General features: G+C 40.7%; 1 protein-coding gene across 4 annotated transcripts in view; it reads right to left on the bottom strand.

The window, feature by feature from the left end:
• The window catches only part of C3_1H11orf24 (chromosome 3_1 C11orf24 homolog), a 257,203-nt gene extending 245,932 nt beyond the window's left edge, over positions 1 to 11,271 (bottom strand). For 3 of the 4 annotated variants that reach the window (XM_078682853.1, XM_078682855.1, XM_078682854.1), the window contains exon 1: positions 10,968 to 11,252. The gene's annotated coding sequence lies outside the window, so the exon portion shown is untranslated. Of the gene's footprint in view, positions 1 to 10,967 lie in introns of all 4 variants that reach the window. The other variant, XM_078682856.1, reaches the window with a different exon arrangement.
• Between the last annotated feature and the right edge of the window lie 4,280 nt (positions 11,272 to 15,551).

The raw sequence follows: 15,551 nt of genomic DNA, 5'->3' as shown, positions 1-15,551 counted from the left end.
CACTTGATTCGTTCATCAAGCATATGGAGGCTGTGAGGTCACCTGTAAACATCATCTCCCACACATAGCCTGGTCTCTGCAGGAATAGCCTTGGTATGGATGGAAGCTATTTCTTTAATATCTGCTATGAGAATATTGGGTTACAAATCTCAGAAATGTACATTCCACCCTTATGTCTTGGGAAAGGGGTGTCTTGATTGTGCTGACAGACAGGTCTCGTGGATGCTTGTACTTTCACTCGACTTCCTTTTGTTTCATTGCCAGAAAGTACTCACGTTGCAAAAGAGGTTTGATTTATAAATGGTGGAGAGAAAAATGGGGGTGGGGTACTTTGGGGAGGTCTTGTATCCTCTCAAGAGAAATGTATTCCAATACCCCCATGTTGCCTCTTCCCAACACGTCCCCTACAATTGTAAAAAAAAGTACTCAGCCAGTCCCCCTAGTCTTTTGTGGGTCTCAATGAGGCAATATTACTAACAATCAAGAATCCTGTAGCTGCCTTACTACCACCTGTGGTGGGGATGGGGGTACTCGGCTTTCTGTCATTTAGCCGTCAGCCCTCCCGTGCTGCAGCGCGACAGAGTCCCAGCATGGGAGCTTATTGAAGTAAGGAAGGCATAAAGTCAAAGCAGAGTCACAGAATTACCATAGGCAGACCAACCAAATATTTTCTGTTGGACAAACACAAGAGTGTTCTGGTCACAGGATTTCGTCACCACCCTTGAAGATCGCTGTTACCCCCTCCTAGTGGAACAAACTACTTGTTATATGTACTTGCCTGTTCACATTTTCAAGATGTGTTTTTTTTTTTTTAAGGCCGCTCAAACTATATATATATGTATATATTTTTTATATCTTGCTGGTCCTGTCTTGCAATTTCCCTCTAAGCCTACTCAGTTAAGTATGCACATCCGCCAGTCTGCTTAGTTTTTACCTAAAAGTGCTAGAGCGTCTTACATTGAATGTTTGCAGCCAGCCTCCATGTCTAAAACTGTCACACAGAAAATATGGAAAAGAACCGTTTGATGGGCTCATGGAAATTCTGTGTCTCTGCTCACCTCCCTCACCCTGACTCTTGTGACTGAGACACTATGAACGACTATTGATATTGAATATGTCCCTCTAGTAAGCCTGTTGCTGTTCATGTGGCCCATGTGAGCAATGCACAGTGGGGCAGCAAGGAATGTCTACGTTTCCGCATGGTCTAGCAGAGATTAAAATGTACTTTAGCAGAGAAGAAGCAGTAGGACATGTGACCATGGGCAGGTTTTCACTTGCTTCTCTTCTGACACTGGTGCAGGTCACTGGCCTCCTCCCTATATTCAACAACTGTGACACTTACTGATTTTAATATTTTAAAGGTCCCAGGGTGTCAATGTTCGCTCCCCTAATAGTGTCCTCTTTGCAATGAAATAGGTCTCACATTGCTGAAAATCAGAGCTATTGGCACTGATAATAATAATGCAACGCCAATAGCTCAAACTTTCAGTAATGCAAGAGCAATTGAATTGTAAATCAATCGTGCCACTCACGCTTTAGCTGTAAACATCTTAAGCTAAAGCGCAGGTACCACAATTGCTTTAAAAGTAAAGAAATGCAATGGTTTTTTTTTTTGCCATTTCTTTACTTTTGAAGCAATTGAGGCACCCGCATTTTAGCTTAAGATGTTTAAAGCTAAAGCGCAGGTGCAGCAAATGTAACAAAAGTAAACAAATAGAAAAAAAAAATAGAAGCTGCATGCTTTATTTTTCTATTTATTTACTTGTGTTACAATGGCGGTACCCACGCTTTAGCTTTAAACATAAGCTAAAGTGTGGGTGCAGCGAGTAGTTCAATCGTAAGAAGATAGAAATATTATTTTTTTGTATATTTCTTTACTTCTTAAGCTAAAGCGCCGGTGCCGCGATTGCTTCAAATGTTTAAAGCTAAAGCGAGGGTGACACCATTATAACCAAAGTAAATAAAGAGGGGAAAACAAAGGAATGTGTGCCTGCTTCAGAATGCAACTAAACTAAAGGCGCACCCGCTATTATTCCAGGCAAGGCGTGCCGCGCTAGATAAATAAATAAAAAGGCATTGCAGGAGAGCATGTTATGCCTGCAACAGCAGGCAGGACAAAGCTATTTAAGAAAATAGTGCTCTGTGGCTGTCATTAAAACATAGCGAGTGACAACACATGTAACAGGGGATGGCCACATGGGAGGTTACAAGAAGAGAAAAGGCGGTTCTCAGGAGGGACTACTAGGCCTATTGACCAATGAAAAGCCACTATTTACAATTGACAGTAACAGGAACCAATTAACCCCTCCCCTGCTGATGACGGAACCGCTCCGTCATCAGCCGCGGTCGCGCTGAGCTGATGACGGAGCTGTTCCGTCATGGCCCGCTCGGCACGCCTGCGCTGAGCGTTCTATTGAGCGGGGCGGGTCATGACGGAACCGCTCCGTCATAAGCACAGCGCAACCGATGCTGGTGACGGAGCGGTTCCGTCACCAGCATGCGCCCGCCGCTCTTCCGCCCCGTCCCCTTAGCACTGCGGCGGAATAGCCGCCGCAGTGAATGGGTTAAAAAAATGTCCGGAGCATCATGCCCATATCCTGAATACAGTATAAACACAATGGGGTAACCCTGTGTCCCTTAGAGCCTCTGTACTTATATGTGAAGCTACAGTGGTTCTGTAGGGTAGGAGACAATTTCTTAGCAAGTAGTGAAATGAATTAAAGATAGGTAGCTAAACGCATACTGTACAAATCAGAGAACAGTTGCAACATAGCACGCAAATTCAATGGTGTTGGAACACACACATGCGGAACACTGGCTATTAGATGCTTGCAAAATTGTTATTTTATATGAATTAAAGTTTTCAGGTATATTTACAAATATTCAAAGGGTTGTCAAAGTGAGATACAATATTGAGGTGACAAGTATTAGAGTGACATTGGGTGCTCAGTGATGGTGGTGCAGTGCATATATACAAAGTGTAGTTATGTACAAGTAAATCAAAGGGGAAAGGATGCTCAGAAAAATCAAAGAAAATAATGTCTCCGGTAAATAACGCATTTGCTTATTGGTATGAGCCGACAAGTATTAGAGTGACATTGGGTGCTCAGTGATGGTGGTGCAGTGCATATATACAAAGTGTAGTTATGTACAAGTAAATCAAAGGGGAAACACTAGAGGCACAAACAATCTTCTGCTGAAACCCCGTAGATTCCGGTAGGAAAAAACATATAAACGCTCCTTCTCAGGAATGGCACCCAGAATCTGGAACTCACTCCCCCCCCCGAAACTACGCTTATCTCTTCCACTACACTCTTTAAGAAAGAAGTGAAAGCTATCCTCGTGGCAAAATACACCTGAACTATTAATTCGGTCTCCTTAAGAATATGCACCGATCTGTATTACTTGTTTGACCCCGCTGCATATTTGCATTACTTGTATTATTGATTTACTGATTTACATGATTGGCTTTGCCCTTACTTACTTATTTGTACTGTATGCTCCTCTGACTTACTGGTTTGACTATGTTCCCTCATGTACCCCTTCTGTGTAAAGCGCTCTGATATCTGCAAAGATCTTGTCCGCGCTATATAAAACTTTCAAAATAAATAAATAAATAAATAAATAAATAAAGGATGCTCAGAAAAAACAAAGAAAGCAATGTCTCCGGTAAATAGCGCATTTGCTTATTGGTATGAGCCAAGAGGTTTGTTAGAGCTGAGCCATATATTATCGTCAACGTTTCGACCCTGGCAAGGCGCTATTAGAGCGTCATGGCGGGTAGCTTCACACATATCCTGAATACAGCATGTCTCAAAGAGACAACGCAAGTGCTGTCTAGGCGAGACCTAAAAATCAGGCTGTGCGCCCTATGATAAACCTGCCCACCACCATTTACACTGCGATTATAGTTATTTGGCAATTTAAGAGATGGGAATACTTCTTCTGATAATATTCCAAATCAAAGACCAATGCTGAATGCCACACTGTTGATTTGTAGTAAATCAAAGATATGGATTAGGGACAAGTCAAAGATATGCCAGCAGAGCAATTATGTACTTTGCCATTAGTAAAATAATCATCACTCATGAACCAAAACCTTTATGACTTTAGCGAATTATGAAGAAATGATATAATGCTTGTCATCTTTAGCCTTTATATGGTATTATAAGTCAAAATGAGACCACCTGCACTCACTGGTTCCTGTTCTCAAGGGAAACTGCACATCTACCCCTGCTGCCTGGGTCTTCTGCACAGCAGTTTAACTCTGCAGCTCTGAGATCTAAAGATGCTCAGAGAAGTCAGAGGTGAGTTGGTGGGGGTAAGAAAAGTAAGTAGGTTAGTGGTAAAAGGGTTAATGCTTGCAAAAGTACAAATTAAAATAGGAGAGGAACCCACTTTTGTCACTCATGCATTTATATTCTGTAAGACACATCCTAATGTGATTCTTGTTTAAATTAATGGCAAGAAACTAGAGTGAAAGTCAACATGCTATTTCATTCTCCCAGAAACTAAGCGGACCATAAACCTAAAGAAAATATCTACATTTACACTGACTAAACATTTTGATGTGTCCATGGCTTGTTCAAACCTTGACACAAAAATGTCCTGGGCTCGCTCTCGTAATATAGAAGGGCACTCTCATCAAGGTAATTTCATTTTCCACAAAAACAGGCTAAACTGACTCATGACCGGGTCAACCAAAAAAAGCGAGTGTTAGTGATACTAACTAAAACCAGTTACATAGCACTATGAACACAGTGTTACAACCTCAACATACCGAATGGTATTTGACTTTGTCAGATGTTTGTTCTGTCAACATTAATATTCAGAGAAATAAGTCCCCTGCTTCTAGGTCTCCAATAAGAGTAATCTTGTGCGGCCTCAAAAAATCATTAAAAAAGTTACTAGACCTGCAGGTCTCGTGACTTAAAGAATCTACTTAACCTAACGGTAAAGTAATTGACCGATAAATTGGTCTCTAATTGTGTGATCCTAGGCAAATATTTTTTTTTGCGGAGCTGCCTTTATCTTCATTATCACATTTGAGAGCACCTTCAAATATGTTAGGTCAACATTACTGCTGTACAAAAAATTCTTGTTTGATTAAATAGACTTAACGTTTGCTCCAAATAAAATAAAATCTCGTCCACATATGGTGTACACATGAACCTTGACTTGCTTAGTTCACTAACAGCATTGCTATCAGGGCAAGAATGTTTCTCAGCTCATGTTCAGAGACTCACTTTTAATAAATATGGGACCATATGTAGAGAATTTAGAGTTTGCGATTTCCTAATTGTGATTCTTTGTGAATTGCAATTAGGAAATTGCAAGTCCTGATGTACAAAAACCTAAATGTTGGAAATAGCGATTTTAACCTTTTTTGGGGGTCGTATATGGCCTGATTCTGCAAAATGGGACGCTTGCGACCTCAAAAAATGTTTTGTACACAACACCCTATATTACTAAAGCATGATGAGGTAGTGCACTGTCATTTACAGACAGTACATTTCCGAATAGAATGGTGAAAATCTTTCCCAATAACATGCAGTCTAAAACTATATAGTGTATAATTAATAATCTGTGAAAACTGAGTTGCAGCAAACATTTTTATTATTTGCACATCATTGAGTAAAATGTTCTGGATGGTTTTCATCCTATTAAAATAGTTTTTCAACCTAGAACTACAAAATAAATGGCCTTTCATAGCTGCTAAAATATATTCTGAAATGTTTGTACCGGCTCACTTATTAGCTATTTAAATGTTATGTGTTATAAAAACACTGACACTATAGCCTTTCATTTCACACTCTTTGTACAGCACCTCAGACAGTTCACTTTACAAAATACTGGAATAGTGCAGTCAGAGAAAGAAAAGCGATTGTAAGAGGAGGTAAACTGACTTTTGAACTCTGTCTCTGAACACAGAGCACATGTGACAAGATAAAAACAAGATTTCAAGGCAGCTTTATTGCTCCCTCACTTTCTGAGTGAACAAAACACCTGTTCTTTATCAGCTTGCCAGAATGGGTGGGTAGGCCCTAAATATAGCTCACCCTGAGAAAATCTGACTCGCTATTGCGAGTGGGCAAGTAGATTTTTCTAGGCCTGTTGTGTGCTGTTGATGGGTTAGGGGCATTCGATTACGATTCATCAGTTAATTTAAGTTACTACACCTGTAAGCCTGGCAATATTGTTTTGATTTTTCATGCACAACAGGGCATACCATTACATTCAGAGGACTGGAGACTGCGGGTACCGAAAAATGTTATTAGACCTTCAGGTCTAGTGAGTTGAATAATGTACTTAACCTGACTGTAATGTACTTGACCTATAACTAGTCTCAAATAATGTGATCATAAGAAATTACATTATTTCACCAAGGTGCCGTTTTCTTCATTATCACATGAGAACACCTTCAAATTTGCCAGTTCAGCATATCTACTGTACAAAAAACTATTTTGTCTGATTTAATAGACTAAACTTTTGCTCCATGTATAATAACAATCTAGCACACATGAACCACAAATTGTCTCTTAGCTCACCATTAGCATTGTTATCAGAATGGGGGCAAGACTGTTTCTCAGTTTATATTTGAAAAATCTCGATTTTAATAAATATATTACTAAAGCATAATGTGGTAGTGCATTACCTTTTACAGAGACCTTTTCTTTTGAAATGGCCACAAGCTTTCCCATAGACATTCAATTTTACTGATGAAACTATATAACAGATCAACTATAATTTGCGGAAATCTAGTTTCAGTAAATATTTATTGTTTGCACATCACCAAGTGGAGTGTTCAGATTTGTTTTCATCCTATTAAATCTTTCTTTCCATCTCACTTCAGAATTACAAAAAAAGTCCTTCCCTAACTACTAAAATATATTTTGATATCATTTGTACAGTTTATTTATAGGTTATTTAAATGTTGTGTGCCCAGCAAGATTAACAGACAGTTCACTTTACAAAATCCTCTACCTATGCAGTCCAAGAAAGAAAAATAAACAGCAATGCCCTGTCAAAATACGCAGCAATTTGAAAGAAGACATAAGCTTTTGACCAATGTCTTTGAATACATAGCAAGTGTGACAAGATAAAAACAAGATTTAAAGGCATCTTAATTGCTCATTCTTTTTCTAAATGAACAGGGAACCGTTCTTGGCCAGATCAAGCTCCCTCACCAGACCAGGCTAGTAGGCCCTAAAAATAGCTAGCCCTGATAAAATCTGACTCACTCACAATAGCGAGTGGGGGAGTAGATTTCTCGAGGGATGGGTTGATATTTAAAATTATTAAGCTTGGTGCGACTGCCTGCACTTGGTAAGCACACAGTCCTGTGGTTAACTATATCAGGGTCTTGTTATCTCCATGGCAACAAATCACCTTGAAAATGACATGTCTATCCTTCAACTAAAACAATGGATTAAGGGACCTACACACACTGCAGGGCATACATTAGATCTGCTGTTCTCTCATATAGAAGACATTACAGTGAAAGAGATTAAAGTAGTCACATGGACCGATCATTCAGTAATTAGCTTCACTCTCCCCACACATGAAAAATTAGTAAGAGTCACCAAACCCATGCACGAAACATACAGAGCATGGAAATTGGTATCACCTGACTCATTTTCCCACCATTTTTCTCCCGACAGCCTAGCAAGTCTGGAGAAACTATCCCCTACCATAGGCGCACTGCACCTTGAAACAGAAATTATCAAAATGTTAGACCAACTCGCACCAAAAACTAAATCCAAACCCATGAAAACAGCATCCGAAAAGTGGTATACAGTAGAACTTAAGACATTGAAAAAAGATTGTAAAACACTGGAACACAAGTGGCGGCTGTCCAGACTGGACTCTGATAAATTAGCGTTTAAAACACAACTTAGGGGCTATCCCCAGGCAATCAAGAAAACTAAAAAAGCATATTTTACACAACGAATTAATGAGAATACAAATTCGGCAAAAGAGCTCTATAAAATAGTTTGCAAGCTATGCCGCCTTCAGTAGACAGCTGTGAAAAAATTAGCAATTTCTTCACGGGCAAAGTAGATACGATCTACTCATCATTTAACAACATCCCCCCAGTAAATACCGTCAACTGGGAAAACACTGACCCTCACCCAGACAGCCCTGCGCATTTAGATAGCTTCGCCCCTTTCACAGAAAACGAGATCGCCAGAACAATGGGGGGGGGGAAATCAAATCAGGATCCTTTCTCGATCCATGTCCGCAATTTATCTTCTCACAACTAACACCAATTCTGTGCCCTTACATCACACAGCTGTTTAACCAATCACTGGAGACAGAGGCCTTTCCAGAGGTCTGGAAACAAGCCTTAGTAACCTCGCTACTGAAAAAGGTAGGATCTGATGTTAACAATCCAGCAAACTACAGGCCAATTTCACAGCTTCCCTACCTCTCCAAGGTCCTGGAGAAACTTGTCAATAGACAACTAATTAACTACCTAGAATCAAACGAGCTGCTGGATCCCACACAAACAGGTTTCAGGGCTCCTGGCTGTCTTTGACAATGTAAGATCGCTGTTGGATCAGGGGAAGGCTGTAGCCCTGATCCTGTTATACCTGTCGGAAGTTTTCGACACGGTCTCCCATCAACTTTTACTGGAAAAATTATATGAAAAAGGGATTCTGCTAAGGCTCTGAAATGGCTGCGTTAATTTCTATGTAACAACTCAAACTGTACAGCTGGGTACCTTTTCTTCCACCCCAAAAAACCTTAATTGCGGGGTTCCGCAGGGAGCATCCCTAAACCCCACATTATTTAATGCCTATGTTTCATCTTTGGCAAAGATTGGCATGAAATGGGGCTTCGGAATCTGTTCCTATGCGGACGACACTCCACTGACAATAGCTATCGGAAACGAGCACGATGACACCAGAACCAAACTCAATAATTGTCTCACTAAGATGGCAAACTGGATGTCAGACCATTTCCTAAAGCTCAATGCAGAGAAGTCAGAAATCCTGCTTCTCGGCGGAGCCAATCACATTTGGTATTCATCCTGGTGGCCCCACTCATTGGGCATGGCGCCAGCACCAAAACAGTGCGTCAAAAACCTGGGCATCACCATTGACAATACTTTGTCGATGAAAGATCAAGTGAGAATCCTGTGTGGCAGGAACTTCGCCACCCTGAAGTTCCTAAAGAGACTATTTCCGTGGATCCCTCTGGACAGCAGGAGGACCATCACGCAGGCACTGCTTGTCAGTAGGTTGGATTACGGAAATTCACTTTTTGTCGGCATGCCAGATTATCTTTTTAAACATCTACAGGTCATACAGAATGCAGCAGCTAGATTGGTGTGCAAGGAGAGTAGATATAGTTCCGCGATAAAATGTTTAAAAACAGGTTCACTGGCTGCCCATGCGCCAAAGAACGCGTTTTAAACTCCTAGGACTTGCCCATCTGGCTCTTCACCACACAGGCCCCAAGATTCTCCAGGACAGAATCAAATTCTATATCCCATCCAGATGCCTACGGTCACACTCCTTAGCATTAGCAGAGACCAAAAGAATCAGTAAGAGCAGGACAGGAGGACACTCTTTTTCGCACCTTGCAGCATTTCATTTCAATGAGCTTCCACAGGAGTTACGACTAACCGATGAACACATGACGTTCAGGAAGAAACTCAAAACATACCTATTTCCCTAACTCTCCCATCTGCCGCTGCCCTATTAATCACAACCTGTCCCACCCCATCTCTGCTATACCTAGTGCCGTGATATGTCTATGGGATGAATGTCGCGCTTTATAAATAAATAAATAAATAAATAAATGGGTGTGAAGTTACTGGGCATTCTGAGTACAACCCTGGTAAATGGGGAATACCAGATAAATTGATAATGTTGTGTCCTATTCATCTTTCCTCTCCACAGTTTCCCCAGGGGTTTCCGCTTTTTTGAACAGTTGAAAGGTCTGGGGGAAACAAGAAATGTATGCGTTGCTTCTTCAAACCTCATAATTACATTGGGCCCATATTATTAGGCCAATTCGAATTAACAGGTCACTTACAATGAGGCGGTGCTGTGTTTTATTTTCTCCAACAGCTATAAGAGCAAGTTATAATGTGATTATTAACTTCAAAAGAAAACATTTACAGCTAAGGAGTTAATAGTCTTTCTAGTCCTGGTTTTATTTTATTATTTGCACACTCATACTTGCCGTTTTGCTTTTCCACTAAAAATTAATAGAATAGCTAAAAAGCACAATGAGATTCACATTCCTAACATGGGACAACTTGTAATGTTCTGAGGCTAGAGTTGGACACATTTGTTTTTTTGCCATGGTTCATGAGTGTAGATGACCCAAACAGTTTACTCACTGGCAACAGCTATGGATTCTTTTTTAAACCTGGTGTTTTTATCCGTGCATAAAACAGTGGTCTCTTGGGGGAACACTAGACATTACATCATGGGTTGTAAATGTTACCTACACAGTGACTCATCCCCATTACGAGCCAGACTAACAAATAATTTGCTGAGAATTACTCTTGTAGCACTTCTGAAAACCAGGAGCGAGCGAGGGACACTAAGAGTTTTAGTCACACCTATTTGCAACAAAATCTTGGTGAATCGTGTCACTGTTCTTAACATACATAGAGTGGGCACATGACTTTATGGCACTTGGAAAAAATTATTTCAAACCTTTATGCCATTTAATAATGCAAATGCATTCTGGGAGTTGTAGTCCAAGTTATTTGCAAAAGTGACCTGATTGGACAAACACGATTTACATTTTGTTTTAAAGATAGCCCACGAAAAAAGATTGACATGTAAGCAGAGAGTAATATAACCACCCCTGAAGAACCCTAAAACAGAACGATTTCCTTACAGAGTATGCTGTCGTTAACTGAAGATTAAAGTAGTCTGTACTTTGAGGCTACTATACAGTACCGTGATGCAATCAAGTCCACCCACACTGGAGAGTCTACTCACCAGCATGGATCCCCCAGTCCCGGGTGCAGACGTCGGTTCATTTGCCCCTGGTTTCCTCATAATACAATCGATAAGTAAGGAGTCGGCATCTCCTCAGCTGGAATCCGTCCCCTGATGCAGGCGGGCGTGTGCAGAGTAGACACTGGACACAGTAGACAGTACCAGGAATGCATGCAGTTAACCACAGCCAAGCAAGGGTCACTACAACCAATCCACAGCCACGTTGCAAGATCAGGAACCTCAGAGTAGATTAAGCAACTGACACAAGTTCCCCCAGTCAATCCCATGCCACGGTGCAGGCTTCGGAGCCTCATAGCAAATGAAACAACTGAGGGCTGTTCTCACATCCAATCACATAGCAACATTTTGATTAGCCAATCGTAGGTCACAACACGTTTCTCCACCAGTAAAAAGAACTACAATGAAAACTCTCTTGCTTGATTGGATGAGACTACTTCCCGTCCACGGCTCTGAGACGTGCGTTGAGAAGAAGCAATTAATTAGGAACATTGGTCTTCCTTATCGGATAACAGAGTATCCTGGGGATTTTCTGATTGTTGCTAGTTCTTGTGTATGTATTTAAGTATATCCTAAAAGCCAACATTTTAGAAGAGAAAAGTGCGAGATTAAAAAAAAGAACTAGGAGGATGCAACAGAAGGAGATGTCATTTCTGGCCCAGAGACTCCCGATTTCCAAGCAAAAAAGTGGCTTTATTTTGTTCAGCCGAATCGGGTCTATTGGCATGTATGATATATATATATAAACATATTACCTACTGGCGGTCGCCAGTAGGTATATATAGTTAGGATTTTTTCCCTATGGGATTTTTGAAAATTCTATGTCTAATAACTTTGGCGTTTGTGGACGGAATTGGCTGAAATTTTCAGGAAAATGGCACATTTTGTTTCTGAGCAGCCCTTGAAAATTTGGGGGGGGGTTCGTCAAGGGGGGGCCGAGAAAAAAGGGGGGTCCCAAAACGTGTTTTTAACATTGAGTTTTCCATAGGGCGGTTGGCCTCACTTTTAGCCCGAACGGCTGAATGGATTTGCACGAAACTTGGCAAAATTGTAGGGACTGGTAGCCCGATGTGCCTTTTGTAGGTCTCAATATATGTGCTTCAGTGGATTTTGAGAAATTAACGTTCAAAAAAAGATATATATCTGTAACAGCGGACCGGGCAGCGCTCCAGTTCGCGTACTTTTCGCGCAACGGAGCTTTGTGAAGCGAAGCTGATTGGTTCTCCGGCGTCTGTAAACATTCCAAACAGTCCGTAGCGGCCGCCATCTTGTCTCTCGGTAGGATCGAGAGACAAGAGGAGGCCAAAGCGAAGGGGCAAATGACCATAAGGGGGCATAGTAGATCCTCGCTGACCCCCTAGGTTTGATGTGGAGGTTTTAAAAGGGCCCCGCGGGGCAAAAAAAAAAAATAATAATAATAATCGAACGGCTGAATGGATTTGCACGAAACGTGGCAAAATATTAGGGACTGGTAGCCCGATGTGCCTTTGCTAGGTCTCAATATATGTGCTCCAGTGGATTTTGAGAAATTAACGTTCAAAAAAAGATATATATCTGTAACAGCGCTCCGCTTCGCGTACTTTTCGCGTTACGGAGCTTTGCGAAGCTGATTGGTTCTCCGGCGTCTGTCAACATTCCAAACAGTCCGTAGCGGCCGCCATCTTGTCTCTCGGTAGGATTGAGAGACAAGAGGAGGCCAAAGCGAAGGGGGAAATGACCATAAGGGGGCATAGTAGATCCTTCCTGACCTCTTAGGTTTGATGTACCATTTTGCCAAGTTTGGTGTAATTCCGTTCAGCCATTCAGGCTGTAGACGTATGTAAATGTCCTATGGAAAATTGCATGGGGAAAACACATTTGAAAGTGTTGAAATTTAGAACCAATTAAAATGTTACTTTGGTTTTGTATTTGTGTGTGATGAAAGTTAATTGGTTATGTATATATGTCAAATGAGAGGAAACCACAGCCATTTTGTGATACTACTGTCTGAGGTACATTTGTGAGGAATTTTTGGTGGTGAATTTCTGGTGTTTGATTTACACAGTACTAACACTTCTACTTTTAAAAAGGTGAGTTGTTAATTTGTAAGGGGAACTATGTTGTACACTTGAAGATAATTTGAAAAATGTTTTCTGTTATTTATTTGCAGTCCTTCTGTTATACTAAATACTTGATAAAGTTAGTTTTATATTATGTATTACTAAAAACGATAAATGAAAGTGATTATTTTTTTCTGCAATTTACAGCAAGCAATTTCAAAATAAAATGGCTCACAATGAAGAGACCGTGGCAATTTCTTTTGAATTGTCCACTACATGATTGAAATTGAGAGCACCAATAATGAAATATTGTCACAAGGAGGAGATGACTTGTATGATTCCATTAGATTGATTGAAATGGACAGCACCAATAATGAAATATTGTCACAAGGAGATGACTTGAATGATTCCACTACATTGATTGAAATTGAGAGCACCAATAATGAAATATTGTCACAAGGAGGAGATGACTTGTATGATTCCATTAGATTGATTGAAATGGACAGCACCAATAATGAAATATTGTCACAAGGAGGAGATGACTTGAATGATTCCACTACATTGATTGAAATTGAGAGCACCAATAATGAAATATTGTCACGAGGAGATGACTTGAATGATTCCACTACATTGATTGAAATTGACAGCACCAATAATGAAATATTGTCACAAGGAGGAGATGACTTGAATGATTTTTTTGATCAATCTGTTGATGGCGAATTTATCGAATGTTTGGAGACCATAGAGTTACAAGAATCATCATTGCAGACTTTTCATGAGGAAATTGCTGATGAGGACATGTTACTAGTTCTTTCAAATTTAGAAAATTCTGAAGAATAAATTTATATTTAGAAATCAAAAATTGTTTGAGACATTATTCATTTTTATTTTTAATTTATGAGGTTGTAGCGAAGTGATTGTAGTATAAAATGAGACTTATAGTATAGAGTGCAACATTTTTATGTTACATGGTAAGTTTACTCATATTTACTTCCCTTCTGCCACTATATTATCTCCAATGTGTATTTGACATCTCTTCTTCATCTCCGGCCTCCTTTCTCTCACTGTGTGTCTCCGATGCATCTTATCGCTGCTATTTTGTGTAATTACAGAAGAGAGTAAAATAAAATAGTTCGGAACGTGAAAAGGGGGCAAAGTAGAGTACCCCTCACCCCCTAGGCCTTTTTAGGCGGTCCCAAAAGGATCAGTTTCTGCTTTCCTGAGAGATTATGGTATGAGTTCCATATACCACAATAATTTGCATTACAACATGCAAGATATCTATCTCCTATTACCAACTTTTGGAGATATTCGCGCTAAGCGCGATTATCTCCAAAAGCTAACACCTGCCCTGAGCAGTTCTTAGCCATGTTATCCAATGGGAGGTGGATAACATGGCTAAGAGCATTAGCTCGGTAATGCATGAATATCGCTGACTTTTTAGCGATATTCATGCATTGCGGCCGTTTATTATCGCATTTGCGATAAACCTTGATAATAGCAAGGTTTATCTTCGATAATTTCTGACGATGCTTAGCGGTAAAAAATTCGTTGGTAAGCATCGTTAGCGATAAATATCGCTTAACTTTGGTAATATGCACCAACGTCTGTTAACGTTCGATTCGAAGGAAATGAGGAAGTGTTGAAAAACATTGTCTGCGCCATCTTGCCTTTTTTGAAATGCCACACTTTTGTCGTGCACGGCAGCCATTTTAGATGCCTTGACCAGACCCACTCTCTGCACGCTGTCGATTCGTAGCATGGCTCCCCACCCTCGCAAGCATCTTCCCCAGGCACTGGTCACCCCCGCTCTCGGTCTTATGCATCGGCAATAAACCTCCCCCCATCTGCGCTGCTCTTCCCTGAAAATCACACTCTGTGCCTGCCCGACACCTCCCTTTCGCCCTATTCACTACCGCACCCTCTGACACTCCTCTTCCTCTGTGTCCGATTGTCCAGGCTATCACCTAGCCCTGCAGATGTAGTTTATGGCCCCAGCTGTAAAGAATCACCCCTCTTCAAAGGAGTTATAGTAGATCAAGGCCCACACCCGATGAGATCCGTCACACCACACGTGTTCCTACTATCTGAAAACCATCCTGTATTGTGATTGGGGAGGGGACCGAGCCTGAAGCGGAAGATTCCAGGAATGACTCTTTGTACATCAAAGTTTTTACAATTATGTGTCACATTAAAAATATATAGCACTCCAACAAAGTAGTAGGAATATAAAACTTTAATAACATATAAATATATACAACAAAACAAAAACAGTAAAAACATTTAAACAACGAAGAGACCGTGGCAATTTCTTTTGAATTCCTGATGAGGACATGTTACTAGTTCTTTCAAATTATGAAAATTCAGAAGATGTTGCCTGGGGGTGGGTCGTCAGTAGCAGTCTGTTGTGCGAATAGTTCCAAGGCAGCAGAACGCGCTGAAATCTAGATGGTACGAAAGTGATGTCTAGTAAGTTGCCGCCCAGCAAATAACGGCGTGGGGCGCCGCGGGGGTGAGTGAGTCCAGT

This window comes from Lissotriton helveticus, chromosome 3_1 (genome assembly GCF_964261635.1).
Source record: "Lissotriton helveticus chromosome 3_1, aLisHel1.1, whole genome shotgun sequence".
Classification (NCBI taxonomy): Eukaryota; Metazoa; Chordata; class Amphibia; order Caudata; family Salamandridae; genus Lissotriton; species Lissotriton helveticus.
This window is presented reverse-complemented; position numbering and strand designations above follow the sequence as displayed.